The sequence below is a fragment of the Drosophila tropicalis genome, unplaced genomic scaffold (genome assembly GCF_018151085.1).
Source record: "Drosophila tropicalis isolate 14030-0801.00 unplaced genomic scaffold, ASM1815108v1 contig_845, whole genome shotgun sequence".
In the NCBI taxonomy this organism is placed as follows: domain Eukaryota; kingdom Metazoa; phylum Arthropoda; class Insecta; order Diptera; family Drosophilidae; genus Drosophila; species Drosophila tropicalis.
In genome coordinates this window covers 11,247,452-11,263,080 of record NW_027173338.1, presented here as the reverse complement: position 1 = coordinate 11,263,080, position 15,629 = coordinate 11,247,452, and the positions used below count along the sequence as shown (strand labels likewise).

The 15,629-nt window shown below is 36.3% G+C and overlaps 1 protein-coding gene across 1 annotated transcript in view; it reads left to right on the top strand.

Moving 5' to 3' along the window:
- The first annotated feature begins 4,968 nt into the window (after positions 1-4,968).
- LOC137580473 (uncharacterized) overlaps positions 4,969-15,629 on the top strand; it is a 153,787-nt gene continuing 143,126 nt past the window's right edge. The window contains exon 1 of the mRNA XM_068294523.1: positions 4,969-5,353. The gene's annotated coding sequence lies outside the window, so the exon portion shown is untranslated. The remainder of the gene's footprint in view (positions 5,354-15,629) is intronic.

Below are 15,629 nucleotides of genomic sequence, written 5' to 3'. Positions count from 1 at the left end.
TAGGATAATCAAAAACTTACTAAAATTACTTGGGAATCTCGTCTAGATTTCACAATGTACTATTATAACTAACGCGACAATGCAACAATATATATGTATATCCGGATCTTTCAGTCACTCAATTATGAGTCCTTAAAAATATGAATTTAAGTGGAATAATAGAAAAAGTAGAGTTTTTGTTCCAAGCGGACATCCTTTTCTTTCCATGATAAAAATGAAAGTCAACAACTCATCAGTTTTTCAACATTATATATAAGGGAAAGTGATCAATTTGCGATAACATGCAACAGATTTCACTCCCACTTACTCTTTTTATGTCAAATGCTTTTATCTATCGTTTCAATCAGGTAAGTAGCTTTGTTTATAATTAGGTTTGTATTTCTTTTCTACTATGTACCCTCTATTTTTTGGCATTGTTCCGACCAGTTTGTTATGCTCATATAAAACCCAACGGCTTACATTTCCATTGCCAGTGAAATGGAATTACGTTTTGGGTAAACAACAATTGCAAATTGAAAATTCGATGCATTTCTACACATAAATCAGACCAATTAGAATGGAGTTTAAGTCGCTACCGATTGCTGGCGATGGTTGCGGGTTCACAAGGTGCTTCGTTGCCACTGCCACTCAATAATTTGCATGAATATGCAATGAATGTGGCAACAACATTTATGAATTTATGCACCCAAACGGGGCACTTGCAAGTCCCTCAACTCGATAAGCCTGCAGGAAAACGAGGTGAGTCGGAGTGTTGGGGGCGGCTCAAAATTATTGCACAAAAATAAATTGATTGTTAAATGGGCCTAGAAATATCTCCACCCCCTCACACGCAGATGCCGTCGCATTTTTGCAGTACTCTGCGCTCACTTTGTATGCAATTTTGAAGTAGGTCGCTCGGTCGATTGGGCAATTAAACTTAATTGGCAATGAGGAGCCTGCAAAAGCAGGCAACTGCCTCAAAGAGAATGCAAGAGGAAGGATTTTAGTAAACATTTTTTTCTTTTTTTTTTATACATATATTTCTTTGTAAGCTACTTCCATATTTTGAGTGTTGACGCCGGCATTCGGCAGCTAATAGCCATAGAAAAAAGCAAAAAATCCGAAATGAGAGCCACTCAGCTTATTAATTTTAGGACATGCACTTTGAAGTACCTCTTATTAAGATGGGCATTACTTGCTCTCATTGGCTTCATCATATTCGCTTCAGCTATTTTATGAATTTGTTTTTTAACCACTTTTAAAAAGCTTAAGAAAATAGATCAGTCAGATCAAATTTCCCACTGACCATTAAGTTCAGCAGTATATACATATATTGTATGTGAAGGGTTTGCGATCCCACCAATTTTCTTTGCCATTTCACCACACAAAAATCAAAAAGAAAAGTCTCAATGGTTGTATTTGGGCTTGCGATATTTGCCTCTGACTAATTGCTAAAGTGCCCACGAATTGTTGCCCCGAATAAATTTCGGAGCCAGTCCAACTTTCCAAGAGCTGTTGAAGCTAATCCTTGCCACCATGCCCCATGTATCTAATGATTCTCGTTTGCCAGCGATGGGTAATCACTCATGCCAACGCTGTCAGTGTGTTTGTGTGTGTGTGTGTGTGCTTGTCTAATAGACTACACATGTTTTTGTGCATGTTGGCATCGGGGGAAGACTTGGCCCTAATTCATTCTGCGAATGTTGATTCCCAGTTAAGATCTTTGATTTCTTGATTTATTTGGCAACGATTTCTCCTGTCTTGTTTGTTTGGCCTTGAAAGCGAAAGGGTATGTTCGCCTTACTCACAATGTTTTTTTTTTTTACCCAAATTGAAAGTAATTTCTCTACATAAATTTTTTTCTTATTTATAGTTTGTTCAATGTTAGAAAAAGTCCTTGGCTTTAAAATACAGTATACTTGGAGAAATATGAGATATTTAGAAAGTCGTTGACCCATTAGAATCACATTGGAAATTTTCATGTCGTAAGTAGTTGGGCGGATAATGGGAAAACTTTTGAGTTTGATTAGAACTAAATCTGAATGCCCTCGCTTAGGTATATAAATGTATAATGGTGCAGGGTATTCCAAAGTTGATGCCACGCCTTCACCACTTAACCTACGATACTTGATTTTGCGCCTCGACGTATGCTTCACTTTAGTATAGATTGTTTACTTTGGCTCCTGTGTTTTCGGTTGATGTAATTAATTGTTTGCGTGCCAGCAAAAAAACGGGGAAAAGAAAAGCCTGAATACGTGTGAGAAAAGTGCTAAGAAAGCACTTAGGCACAAAATAAAAGTTGCAAGTTAATTATTTCATTAATTAGGCGCTCAGACATAAGACACATTCATACGCTGATAATGATGATGTTGATTGATACGCAAAAGTGTTGAAACTTCTGTGTGGGGTGAAACCTTTAGTGTGTGATGAAAGTGGATGGAACGGACTTGGGTTTGACTCATTGTGAAAACACAATGTGACTTTGCTGCTCCCTGCTTCTTCTTGTTGTAGACAGTGTTGCGAAATGCATTCATGTGAGGAGGAGTAATTTATGACGTCTTTATACGATTTTCTTTCATTTGGCCTTTGAGTTGTCTTTGTGTGGTGGGTTCTTTTTATTAAACTTTTTCTCGACTCTCTCTCATACAGATCTCATCCTTAGCCCACTAGCAGTTGGGGCTTCACACACTTGAGCGACTCCGGGCATGGGTGTGCCAAGAATAGGGGTTACTTTCATCTTACATATATCCCTAAATTCATTAACAGGGCTTTACATTTTTTAGTTTTAATTTATTTGATTTTAAAGTTTTTACCTGTTTATTGCAGGATGTACTCCAATTGGGCCTATAAATGAGATATGGAAGTCTATGCGAATATTGTTCAATATCTTTTTCCACCCTAAAATAGCTTCAAGGACGCTACTGCTTTTGACTTGCTCTTTGTTTTTTTTTAGTGGTGCTGTCTGTCGCTCTAATAAAAGAAATCTGTCAAATTCAAACGCTCGTAAATGTCTTACACAGCCAGTCAAGCGGCTTGGCTATGATGTTTTGTAACTGTTTATCCCCTTGTCCACATCTCTTCAGCCAGTTTACTCCCTCACCACCGCATACCCTTATATATCCACACCCTTTTACAGTGTTCTTAGTATACGCAGCCATGTTGGCTAATCATATTATATTTTTCCATTGAAATTTTACAATTGGATGCATTTGAATTTAGTTTTTTTGTTCAAGTGTGTGTATGGGTGTGTCTGGAACATGTGTAGACCATTTCAATTTCAATTTAGGTTTTTTGTTTTGGCACTGTAACAACTGTAGCAGAAAAGATTTTCATGAAAGGAAAATTTGGGCACAGGATGTCAAGTCAAAATATGAACATTGCACAATGATTGTGTTTGTCAATAATCTAGACTTGTAAATGAAATGTTATGAAGGGCCTTTTTTATTTGTTTTTGTTTTATACCTATACACACACACATGGGATGTGGGGCTATGATAGCCTGCCTTTGGAGACGATAAATAAAAGGCAACAAGATTTTTAAAATCAAATTTTCATCAAAGCTTCCTTAATAAAACAGTTTACGCAACTAAAACATCTCAATCAGGCTGGCTCTTGTGGATTTTTGCTCTGTTTTCAAATGAATTTGACCACTTAATTGCTTCAATCATTTGTTTGTAATCAGAGCCAATTTTTAAATTCCCCAGGTCCAACTGTCAAAATTATTAAACTGACACATATTTCCCCCTTATTGGCACACCCTGCGTTTACGTTATGTGTATGTGTATTGGAGAATTGAATTTTCATTATTTTTTTTCTTGTTTATGAAAAAGTAATTTCCTTTTTTAAAGTCTCTGAAATGTTCAATATATTTATGTCTAATTGTTGATGGGTTTTTTTTACCAGATTAATATCAATAAAAAAATTTGGTATATCCATTTGTCCCCATAAACCAATTTGAACATCTTGATGTCATCAGAGGCATAAAGGGCCGCTCTCGGAGGCGGACTTTTTCGGTTTGATTCAATGAACCAAAATCCAAGATAAAAGTAAAACCACAAAGAAAGAAAAAATGCAAACAAAAAATATTTCTTATCATCATGATTATGATGTCTTTATTCCGCTTGAGGCAACACACCGTATAACGGCGAACAACAGAAATTCATATGGGGAATGCCTACACAGCAAAAATTTGCTCGTATTCACACCTGCCCCGAATACCCCGCCTTGAGGGTCCAGCCCCGCTCAAGTGCCCATGCTGTGCAATCATCGCATTTGCCGCGCCACAGACAAACGATAGAATTTTATTGGTCGAATGATTTTCATTGCATTGAGTGGATTGCTCTTATGTACAGTATATATATTGTGTATATATTTATGTGGGTTGATACTATTGATTTGTTATTTAATTTAATTGGCATGGATTTCTGATCGGCTTTGCAAGAATGAAGTGAAGTTAAGTGAAGTGAAGTGAAGCAGTGACCACAAAATACAGCGCAGAATGCATACAGAATGCAGCCAAAGTCAAAGCCCAAACCCAAAAAACCAAAGCCCAAAGCCAAAGCGAAGCAAATGCTCAAAAAATCGAATCAAAAAGTAATCCACAAAACCGGTAACACAAATATGCGGCACATATGTGTGATGCCATTTGTGTTTCTCTTTGGAAGAGGAGGCAGGATACTGACCTACTGAACGAATAAGCACCAACTGCCAAAGTACGGCTGTGGCTCATGTTCCACAAGGGGCTGAATCTGCAGGAGAGAGAGCGAGAGTAAGAGAGAGCTGCGAGCGTATGCAGCATCCACAAAATAAGCCGAAGTTATGCTCGGCATGAACCGTTTGCCGGCACTCGTCTCGTTAGGATAAACAACTCAGACATTGGTCTTCGTGTTGGTGATGCTGTTGCGCTTTCTTTTCCGTTGAGGTTCTAGCTGGTCCTACTGCTACAGTTCAGTTCTTTCGTGTCTGTCTATGCGTGCGGTTCTCGCTCGGTTCTCGTATAACAGTTAACTCGATTTGCTCATAGATTGTATTTTGTCGTAATTGTAACGAAATTTCCATGAGATTTTCCAATTAACACAAAGAATGCCCCAAAAGCCCTAAAAAGTAGGCAACCAAAAATTACATATGCAAATAGTTTTGTCACTGTGTCTATCTCCACTCCACACTACGTGAGTGTGTGAGTGTTTTTGTGTGTGTGTGGGTGTGCCCACCAAATTGATGTAAAAAAGCATAAAAAAAGGAACGGGGAAAAACCTGTGTGACATTCGTTCAGTAATTGTGTGAGTGTGTGTCCGTGTGTGCTCGTCTGTGTGTGGTTCTACGCTTATCTGGCGATAATTTAATGTGACTCTGACCTAACTCAAGCCCGTATTAGGTGAGTCGAAAATGCAAATTTCCACTTAGATTTTTTGTTTCGTTTTCAATTTACTTCTGGTTCGTTAGTTTAAATCGTGTACTTTGTGGTGGCTAGAGCCTCGAGCCCCTAAGCCACCTATCAATGACTGAAAAACAGAAAGAATAACTTAACGACTTTATTTGGCTAAAAGCATTTGCCAGCAGCTGTCGTCGTCAATGCTAAAATACAAATGTTGCTTGGCCTTGACAGATTTTAATCTGTCTGTGAAGTAAATTTAATTTTAAGACATATGCATGACGACATAAGAATAATATTTAAGCCGATTTAAAGTTTCAAAAAATATATTTCAATTCTCTCTTCATGGCATTTAAATAATTAATTTTATATTTTTAGTAGAAATTCACTTGTGTCCTTTTAATGAAATCAAATAAAAGCCCAAGAATAGAGGAGACAAATTAAACCTTCATTACGTATTAATTGAGTTTTTAGAAGCTCAATAAAGAACACTAAATTTGGGCACGTGTTTTGTATTTTTTGTGGTTTTAGCTTTTAAAGTCATTTATAATGAATCAAAGCATAGTTTTAGGCTAATTAAGATATAAGAATATGAAATTCTGTGGTTAATTAGAACATTTTTATTACTTTTAGCAAATTTAAGGGCAAAGCGTCAAAAACTTTAAGTACAATTTTGATTACATTTCTTTAACGTTATATGTATATTTGTATATTGCATACTTTAAGGGGTAAATTTGACATTCACTTCACTTTGGTAGACTTTGGTCTGCTTCTTACTATTTTGTTACTAAATTAGCAACAGGGTGAATTCTTATTTATATAATTTAGAAAAATATATTTAATTTATGCAGTAATTAAGTGACCGTCTTATGTATATGGCTAGCCTGTTGGCAAAAAGATGTTTACGAACACTTTGTGAGCGGAATAAATTATTTATTAATATACTTAAATTGTCACAGCAATCATTTGTCATTTTAATTATGAAAGTAAGCTCCAGTCCATTAAGTTGACACTACGGTGCGTTCCATTATGTTTCATTATGGTTTTTAAGTCTGGAATTTTCAAAATGTTTTCATTTGTTTTACTTATAGTTTTTATGAACAGCTGGGGAATAACTACTAAGACGTGCTCTACCTCTTTCTATTCTCTTCTGTGCTTTCACAATCAGCCATTAATCCACAACTAATTAGAATTGTGTGCTTTTTCAATTATCAAATACACCCATTTACAGTAACAACAACGGCAGCAGCAGCAGCAGAAGTTACCCCTGCTTAAATTACTTGCAAGTATAAGTAATTAAATACCACAACACCCGCACACACAAGGGAAGAATAAGTGGGAGAAAGAGAGAGAAAGTCGAGAAAACAAAACTACTTATAAGCCAGAAAGAATTTGAATTTTTAATTAAAACCAACAGCAACAAGCAAGAGACTTTTGTAATGTTATAGATGGAAAGAGAGAGTACTTGAAGTGCCAAGTAATGAGCATGGGAAAGGGAAGGCAAAAGCTCACCAATTAATTTACTAAACAAATGTGAAGGGTTGAGGTACCATTCATTGTTTTTAAACTTGACCTACACTCGAAAAAAGAGGAAACCGCACACAGAAAAGTCAAAGAACTTTTGCCTTTTCTTTGCTTCTTTGCACCCTTTAAGGCATAACACCTGCATTTTTACTGCCTGTGTGTGTGTGTGTGTGCGATATTGCTTGTTCTTCGCATTAGCATAATTAAAACCCAACAAACAGACTGACAGTAAACAGTAAATAGACCCAACTGAACTGTGTTGTGGGCGGGGTGTGTGCGTGTGTGTGTGTGGAATAGGCCAAAGTCAACACATAGCGCTAGGCAACTTGACCCATGTGCCACCACAAAGTATGCAACAAATTCTATTAGACACACATGTGCTCGAACTCGAGCGCGTATGTGTGTGTGTGTGTATGTGTTTGCATGAGTGTGTTTGTAATATCCTTGAACTTTATTGTTTGCACATCAGCGGTTTACCATTTAGCCCGCTCTCTTTCTGGCTTTCAGTGCGTGCGGCGGCTGCTGCTGCGTTTTCAGATCCTCCTTCAGGCCTCCTTCTTTTACATTTTTTGTGCCCTATTTCCATTCCTTTGCTATTTCTCTTTATGCCTCCTCTCACTCGCTCTCTGTGTGTGTTTGTAGCTGTTTGTGTTTGTATGCGTGTCGTTTTTTTTATTGCATGCTGTCAGGCGCAGCAACATATCGGTTTACCATTGAAAAATATATGTGAGCATTTTTCAGACAGTTTTCACAAAAATTCTACTGTATGTTTTTATATTTCTTTTCTTTTTTATAATATTTTTTACTGGCCTGATTGAGGCTTGAAGAGTGTATGTGTATTTGTATATAATATACGCAAACAAAAATGGATATAAATATATTTTTGTATGTATATAGTGTACTTATACATACATTTATCTATCACCTTGGGCCCTCTTTTTAGTACAAGTCTTTATTAAGCTCTAATTGATTGAGCTGAGTCCGCATTCATTCATTTGTATAAACATGTTGAAACATTTTATCTCTTCAATTGAATTAACACTATAAAATGTGAAATTTACATATATTTAATTCTTTAAATTGATAGAAAAGTCTATGCATATTTGTTATTTTTTCTGTTTCATTTGAACAATGTCGACTTTGACAGCTCTAAAACCATTCACATAGTTTGTTTTTCTATATAGATTGTTATTAATTATTGTTCTGATGGACTTAAACTGTGTATTAGGCTTATGCAATTATTGACCTTCTCATATTTTCACAGTTATGCACTTTCATTTACTATCTCTGGTTACATAATAAGTTCAAAGATATTTAAATGAAGGAGGAATGGGTGAAAGATAACAAAACCTCTTCCAATATTTAATTGGATTTCCAACGGGAAATGGGAGGCGCAAATTTCTATGAGAAGAAACGACAAATTGGTTTAAGAATGCTTTGTGGATGGGGTATCCTAGGTAACAGCTGAAATCATTTCATTTTTGCCATAGCAACGAAAATCATGTATGGAAAGGATGATAATATTTCCGCTGCTCCATAAAGTCCAAATGGCTTAAATGCACATGAGTGTCAAGAGAATCGAATTGGCTTATATACGTAAATGAATACCAGTTCCATAAATGAATTGTCCTTTTTCATAAATCTTATCTTAATTGAAGTTTTGAAGTCCAGCCCAAAAGACTAAGAATTGTCAAGGATACCAATGTCACTACTAGTGTTAGATACCAGTAAATTTCTTTTAGCTTTTGGAATGTTGTTTCGCTTACCCCGCCTAATCATAAACTGACCAATGACATACCTTTTACTTTTACTTTACCTTTAACTGTCAAGATCATTTGCTTGGAAATAATTCACACATGTACATACATAGCTGGAGCTGAGGCAATTCAATTGTGATTTAATTCAATGTTGATATTTGGTATTGATTTGATTGCACTCAATCGAGTTGCATTGAATTGAGATGAATACAAGCTAAATGCAGCTCAAAATGAAATTCAATTGCCATGTTGCTTGATGTACAAAATGATTTGTATTCCATGCATTTGAATAGTAAATCAATTTCTTGTATATTTATGGCAATGTAATAACTTTAACTTGACATTGCTCTTTGACACACACACACTCGCCATGGCCATGAAACAAATAACATGTTAGCTGATGTTATTTTTTAGCAAACTTTTTGGAGAATGGGGTAAGGCTTAACCCAGTTTACTTTCAACTTGGTTGCAGCAGGCAAACAACTTTTTAAATTGTCTATCGATGTATTTCCTTTTTTATATTTATTTATTTATTTAAGGCAAAGAGCAATGGCTTTCCATCGATTTGTTTGTTTACCAAACACATTTCCTGTGGTCCAACTTTCAGTGGGCTTGGTGGCTACTAAAGCCAAATATTTACTAAACGAAAAAGTTGAAATTGTAACTGCTTTTTTCTGGGTTTCTATTTCTGTTTACAGATGGCCGGACCCGCAGCAGTCGCTATTGAAACTCACTTAAAAGCGCAAAACGTAACTAAAAGTTACATGTGAAATAATGTGCGGGTGAAAGGGAAATATTAATTCGCACAAAATTTACATTCATACGTAAACACTCTTGCACACATAGATGAAAAGTATATGAGCAATTTAAAGCAAACAAAAAGAACAAAAACCCAAAAAGAAAAGTAAAATTATGAGAACAATTTGTATATACACGTTTTGAGAAAGGCCAAAAACAAAGCAACGGCAGCAGTAGCAGCAGCAGCTGCTGTTTAAGCAAACACAAAGTTCCGGGCTTTGTGAGTGTATTCATTCGTTTTGTTTCTGTGTGTGTGTATGTGTGTGTGCGCGCATGTGTGTGACTTTTTCCAGTGTCCGGGTACTTCATAATTTCAGCCGGTTGTATTTAAATTTCGCCAACGGTGAAACAGAAACAGAGCAAAAGCCCGAGATTGTGTTTTTTGGTAGCGGAAAAGCAAACGGAAAGCTGTCCACGGCGCGTATACGTAAGAGCAATTTCATATAGAGCGAGAGAGAGAGAGAGACCAAGACAACGACCAACATACATCGCGTATGCTTAACGTAAGTAGCAAGAACAACTTTTTATGGCTGGTTTATTTATACACGAAATTTATGGAGTTTTCTACCCGAATGGGTTGCCAGGTTGGCCAGCATTCAACACGAAGCATCAGCATCAGCATCAAGAGTACCTCTACCAGCAATGGCTATGGTAGCAGGACGAACAGAGTTCTGGGAACTTAGAAATAAATGAACGAGATTATTATGGGTAGAAGAAAAGAAAAACAATAACAAAAATGAAACATTTCATCCCTTTTGTTTGTTTATACCATTGCTTAAATTGGAAAATAAATTAACATTACCAAAGTAAGCATTACTTAAAGCAAAAACTAATACTAGACAAGTCAAAAGCTACTTGATTATTAAGTCACAGTTTATACTGTTTATTTTTAGCAGTTTTGTCCAAAGCAAGAAAATCATCGTAGAAAAGTTAAAAATCTGATACTGACAGGAATCTATATTCAACTAGCCTTAATAATAATTGTTGGTAATCCACAAGTCCATGAAATCCATGAACAGAACGCATCGGAATAACATGTTATTGTTCGATTCTCTTTTTGGGCAACTTGCTAGATTCTTTATGGGTCTTTGCTTAATGTCTTTTAACCTTTTCTAAATGGCTAAAGAATCATTTTCATAGACTATTACCCAGTCAGTTTGTTCTCTCGCAGTTTGTCGCCCAACTGTCATCAATTACAATTTAGCACCCGCTCAATAATATGAACAAACAGACATTTGGGCAAAAAGCAATCACCGAGAAGGCCATAAAGGGCCAAGATAAAGAGGACCAAACAATAGACAACTTTAAATATAGTTTGTGTCTATGAGAATGAAATTAATTATTTACTTGAGACGGAGGACCCGCAGACAAAAAATTAAAGTCAAACGATATTCTGGCCAAATGGCCAAGTGGCGAAAGTTTTGCCAATTCTTGTATTTGAATTTTTCTTTTGCCTCTTTTGGTTGGCTATGTTGTTTTCTGTTTTGCTTTTTTTGTTGGTTCGTTTGAAATGTTTTACGTTTTTATTTGTCATTCATTGCTGCAAAGTTTTGTCGTTTTGTACTTTTAGTTGTTGTTGTTGTTATACTCAATGCGGGCTTTTGCCTTAGAAACGACGTTATCTGTCAGCCTTTTGTCTTTTGTTTTGGCCCAACTCGGCACACAGTTAGTTTGCTAACAAAAATGTAAGAAACATGAGCCGAAAGATGGGCGGCAAAATAGGGCGAAAACAAAAAAGAAACAAAAAGCAAACGAAACAGAGGCAGCAGCAGCAAAATAAAATAAAATGAAATCAACTTTAAGCAAAATGAGGCAATAAAGATTTATCTCAAAAGGACGCAGCAGCAGCCGAAGCCAAGCCCAAAGCCAAAGCCAATGCAGCAGATTTGTCAAGGATTTGCGGCTGGCAATTTATGTTAGCCATTGGCTTTGCCCTTACTTTTTCCGTCTAAAAGACAAACATTGTGCAACACACACACACACACACACATCCAATTATATATTTTGCAGTTTATACATTGATTGTGGCCCGAAAATTTACAAAGCAATTGTAATCTATGATGCCACCAGAAACATGCATAAATTTTAATTAAATCGAAATTCACCAAAAACCAAATACACAAACTCATACGCTCTAGATTTACTTTATACAGTGAAAATTGAAATTTATTTTTACGAAATTTCTGTACGAGTATTTATCAATTGTCATGGTAAATGGCTTTTTCCCCCTCTTTTTTTTGCACACAATTATGCCTCATTCTGATTTAGGACCTTGACCAGCTTAGGGGGCTGCCAGATAAATATATAAAAACAAATTCACTTTCACCTTTATCTTAACCAAAGCAGTTGGGTTTTAATTTGCATTTTAATTCAATTCAACCTTTCAATGGATCATCACACATTACTTTGTGCCATTAAATGTCGGTACATATATGGAATATATTTGGTATCTATGACAACCGAAGCCGTTTCTACCAAAGTAGAAACTAGATATGCAAAGCCATTGAAAATTTATTCACCTAATTAAAGTCAGTTGAACCAGTATGTGTTCAAGAAGTGTATAGAGTGCTGGGCTTATATTTCATTTGACTCAAAATTGTACTCAATCATATAAGATATCAAAGAATTTAGCTACGGCTTTTGCTTGAGCCACTTAATAAAGAATTAATTTATGAAACTAAAAAGTAATTTAAAATACTTTTCATAGGAGATGGATCGCATGAGAATCCTTTGGATTGGGTTTGCGTAAAGTGCCAGTACCAACCAATTGTGAGCTCAAGAGACTGGGGTGCGTTTTACTTGAAGTGTTTTCTGTTTTTTTTTTTTTTTTTTTTGTGTACCAAGAAAAGTAAATCTGTATCTTTGCTCTTAACTTGTGTAGTTTTGGTTTGACCAATGTTGCACACTTTGCAATTGTTCACTTTTTCAAATTACGCACTTAATTTCATTTCAAGTGGTTTGGTTTTGACCATTTTTGCCATTTTGCTATTTTCGGCGTTGAAGATGAGTTGTTGCAGTAGAAAAGTTTTGGGGGCAAGAAAAAAGTTAAGCAAAAGTATGCACAACAAATATGACAGGACTGGCAAAAGCTGTTGGAAAAGCATTGGGCTGTTCACTGGCTATGACAGGGCACTTGGCTCAAAACTTGTAAACTCTAAAACTCCAGTTACAGCGCCAATTGCTAGTTGCCAGTTTTGAGAGAGAAGTTGACAAAGTTTCTCAGGTTCTACAAGTTTTCTGCTCTAAGATTGTCGTTGTAACCAACAACAACAACAGTAACAACAACAATTGCAACTTCAATTTCAGTGACTTCCATTGTCATTTGGGATTGTCTATGTGCGCGTGTGTGTGTGTACAGTCAAATCAAAAGACTTAACAAAGACGTGCTAAAAGATGCTCCAAAAAGTATGCCACTAGAAACGCGAATTCATCTCAATGCGCCTCCTGGCAGCCCTCTCCTGATTGTATTTCCTTTCGTCTTTGTGGCAAATATTTCATCTCTTTCCCCCGTCCCTATTGACAGAGGGGGGAGAAAGTGTCGAACTGGAGGGGATTTTGTGAACTGAAATGTAAACAAGCTTTTTGTTTCTTCCTTCTTTTTGCGCGTTTGCTTGTCTTGTATGTTTATATCCGGCTTAGCGATAGTCTTATACACACGTATGCATAGAATTTCTTGTTCTTTTAAATACGGTATACACAGCACACGCACACAACAAACAAATATCTTGGTCAGTAAATCAAATTTTTCGCTAAAGACTCCCAAAAGTAGGCCATAAATTATCGCACAAGACAACTAAAAAAGCAAATGCCCTGCTGTCCACAATGTGATAATGTCGTGGCTGTCAATCGATCAGCAAGTAAGCAAAACAAAAAATAAATAACCATAAAGTACAATATTTTGATAATATTACATGAATTTGATAAGAAAATTTGGAATATACTCAAGATCTTTAAAGCTATTTAATAAAATTGCAGGAAAAGTCGTTGTTAAACCAAAAACCAGAAAAGAAGGGAGTTTTTGATGTCCTTTCTTTATGCCTTTAAGAAAAGTAAATCGATATTAATCGAATTTCATATTAAATACATTAAAATGAACTATTCATATGTAGGCAATATAATTCTAAAAGACGCTGTTAAACAAAAGATAAAAACGTGACCATGAAAAGAGAAACATAAAAAGGTCCAGCCAAATGAGGCACTGACATTTGTCTGTATCGGTTGTATATACTGCTTGAAGCATGAAGGAAATAAATATAGCATACTTTGCGGAGTTTGTCATCTGCAAGTGGCGCCATAAATCAGCAAGAAAACACAAGAGAAGACAAACTCTGAGCCACAAACAAAAACGAGCACCAAGACCGAACCCCCGAATTGGAAAAATTTTTAGTTTTAATATGGCCAGTCGCCTTGAATAGGCGCCTCAAAGTAGACGAAAGGAAGAAGGAAACGCGCTTCGAATTATTGATGCCTCATCGCTGATTGCTTTGCGTTTACTCCATTTGACACAAAAAGGCCTTACCAAATGTTGCGAGGAGTTTGCCAATGATGTCTTCTGGACTGGTGGTCGCCCACCCCCCAAAAAAAAAGTATGCAGCACACTCTCGGGCATATAAAAAAATAAGTGAAGTTATTTGGTATGTCTGGCATGTACTTGACTTTAGCTGACGCACAAGAGAACACCCCCAAGCCGCCCCCCCGGGCGCCTGCTGATGCCATCCCCATCAGGCCTCAATGTGCGTGTTGCTATTACAGTTTTGCCTTATATTTTTCTGGAAACTGCCGGAAAAAATCAGCGCACACATTGTCAGCATATCAATAGGTAGGACTCCTTCCCAGCATTAGCATCGGTTTTTCTTTTTGTTTCCTTGTTTCTTTTGGGAAAAAGAAAATATGGCAAAACAATAAACGTTACAACAATTGCGGTTGAGGTCTGAGTCTCTAATCGTCATGAGACGGCGAAAATGTTTGACAGCTTGTCCTAAGTAGGCGTAGGGCGTTCTTTAAATTTTAGCTATGCTTTAGTTTTGCCCTCGTAACTGTACAATTCTTTGTTTTTTTATCTTTTATGGCACTGATTTACTTTTAATGCACATTTCGCTATTGTCATGGAAAATCTAACCAATATAGGTTACCAGATAAACAGAGACATAAACTTAACTAAAAAGAAAAGGACTCGTATTAATTTTTTTCAAGGCTGCAAATGGCTAATGACAAGTTAGGAAAATTGTATTTTCTTTTATAGTTTACTAGATCTCAAGGTAGAGAACCTTGAACTCAAAACTCAAATATCATTCTTACAGGACCTTAAAGACTTTCCTTTGATTTTTAGTTTTAAAGAGAGTAACAACACAAATTACATTATATTTTATTTAATTTTATTTTTATCCCAAGTTTTACGTAATTTCTTAAATGAAAAACATTTTATATATCAATCCCGTTTTTTGTTTATAAATTTTGCAATTGCCACTGACAGCCTCAAAGAATTTATCAGCATTTTTTATGGTCTTTCAGTGCTTAGATTCAGTTGTTAAATCTCTTGGATTAAACAAAATGCCAACTCTTTTTTTGTGCCTTCTGACTCTTTGTTGTTGCTTCTTGTCCTCTGTTAATGGCCACGTCAAAATTCGCTGGAAGCTGGCCATTAATTTGCTTTATAGCCTTGCCAATGCTTTGCATAAGCCGCCTCAGAGCATTTGTCCTTGAACAGTTTAATGAACTTTGTGACTTGAGGTCGAAGGTGAAAAGGGTGTAAGGCAGAGTAAAGAAAGTCCAAATGAAGATTCTTTTCTATTTACGAACTATGAAAAACCCACAAGGGGATTAGACTTTTAAACGCCCTACACGAAGTTGGGAGGATAAATCAAGACTCTCAATCAAACAACATTCCACTCCATAAAAAACAAAGATTCTGAGATTTCTGAGTTTATCCTGTTTACCCAATGGTTGCAGAGTATTAACGTGGCCAAAGGGTGACGCACAATTCTACATACCAAGAGAGAAAACCGAGAAAAAAATACAGTGGAGCATCAGCAAAATGTTCCCCAGTTGATGCTTTTGATTTTGTCTTTCGAGTAGGAGGCAACGCCCCTTTATGCTTGGCGTTGCTCGTATTCGTATTATGTTTATATTTATGCCTATAATGATTATTAATATTCATACCGAACACACACAAACGTTTGGGGAAAAACGACTATCGAGTG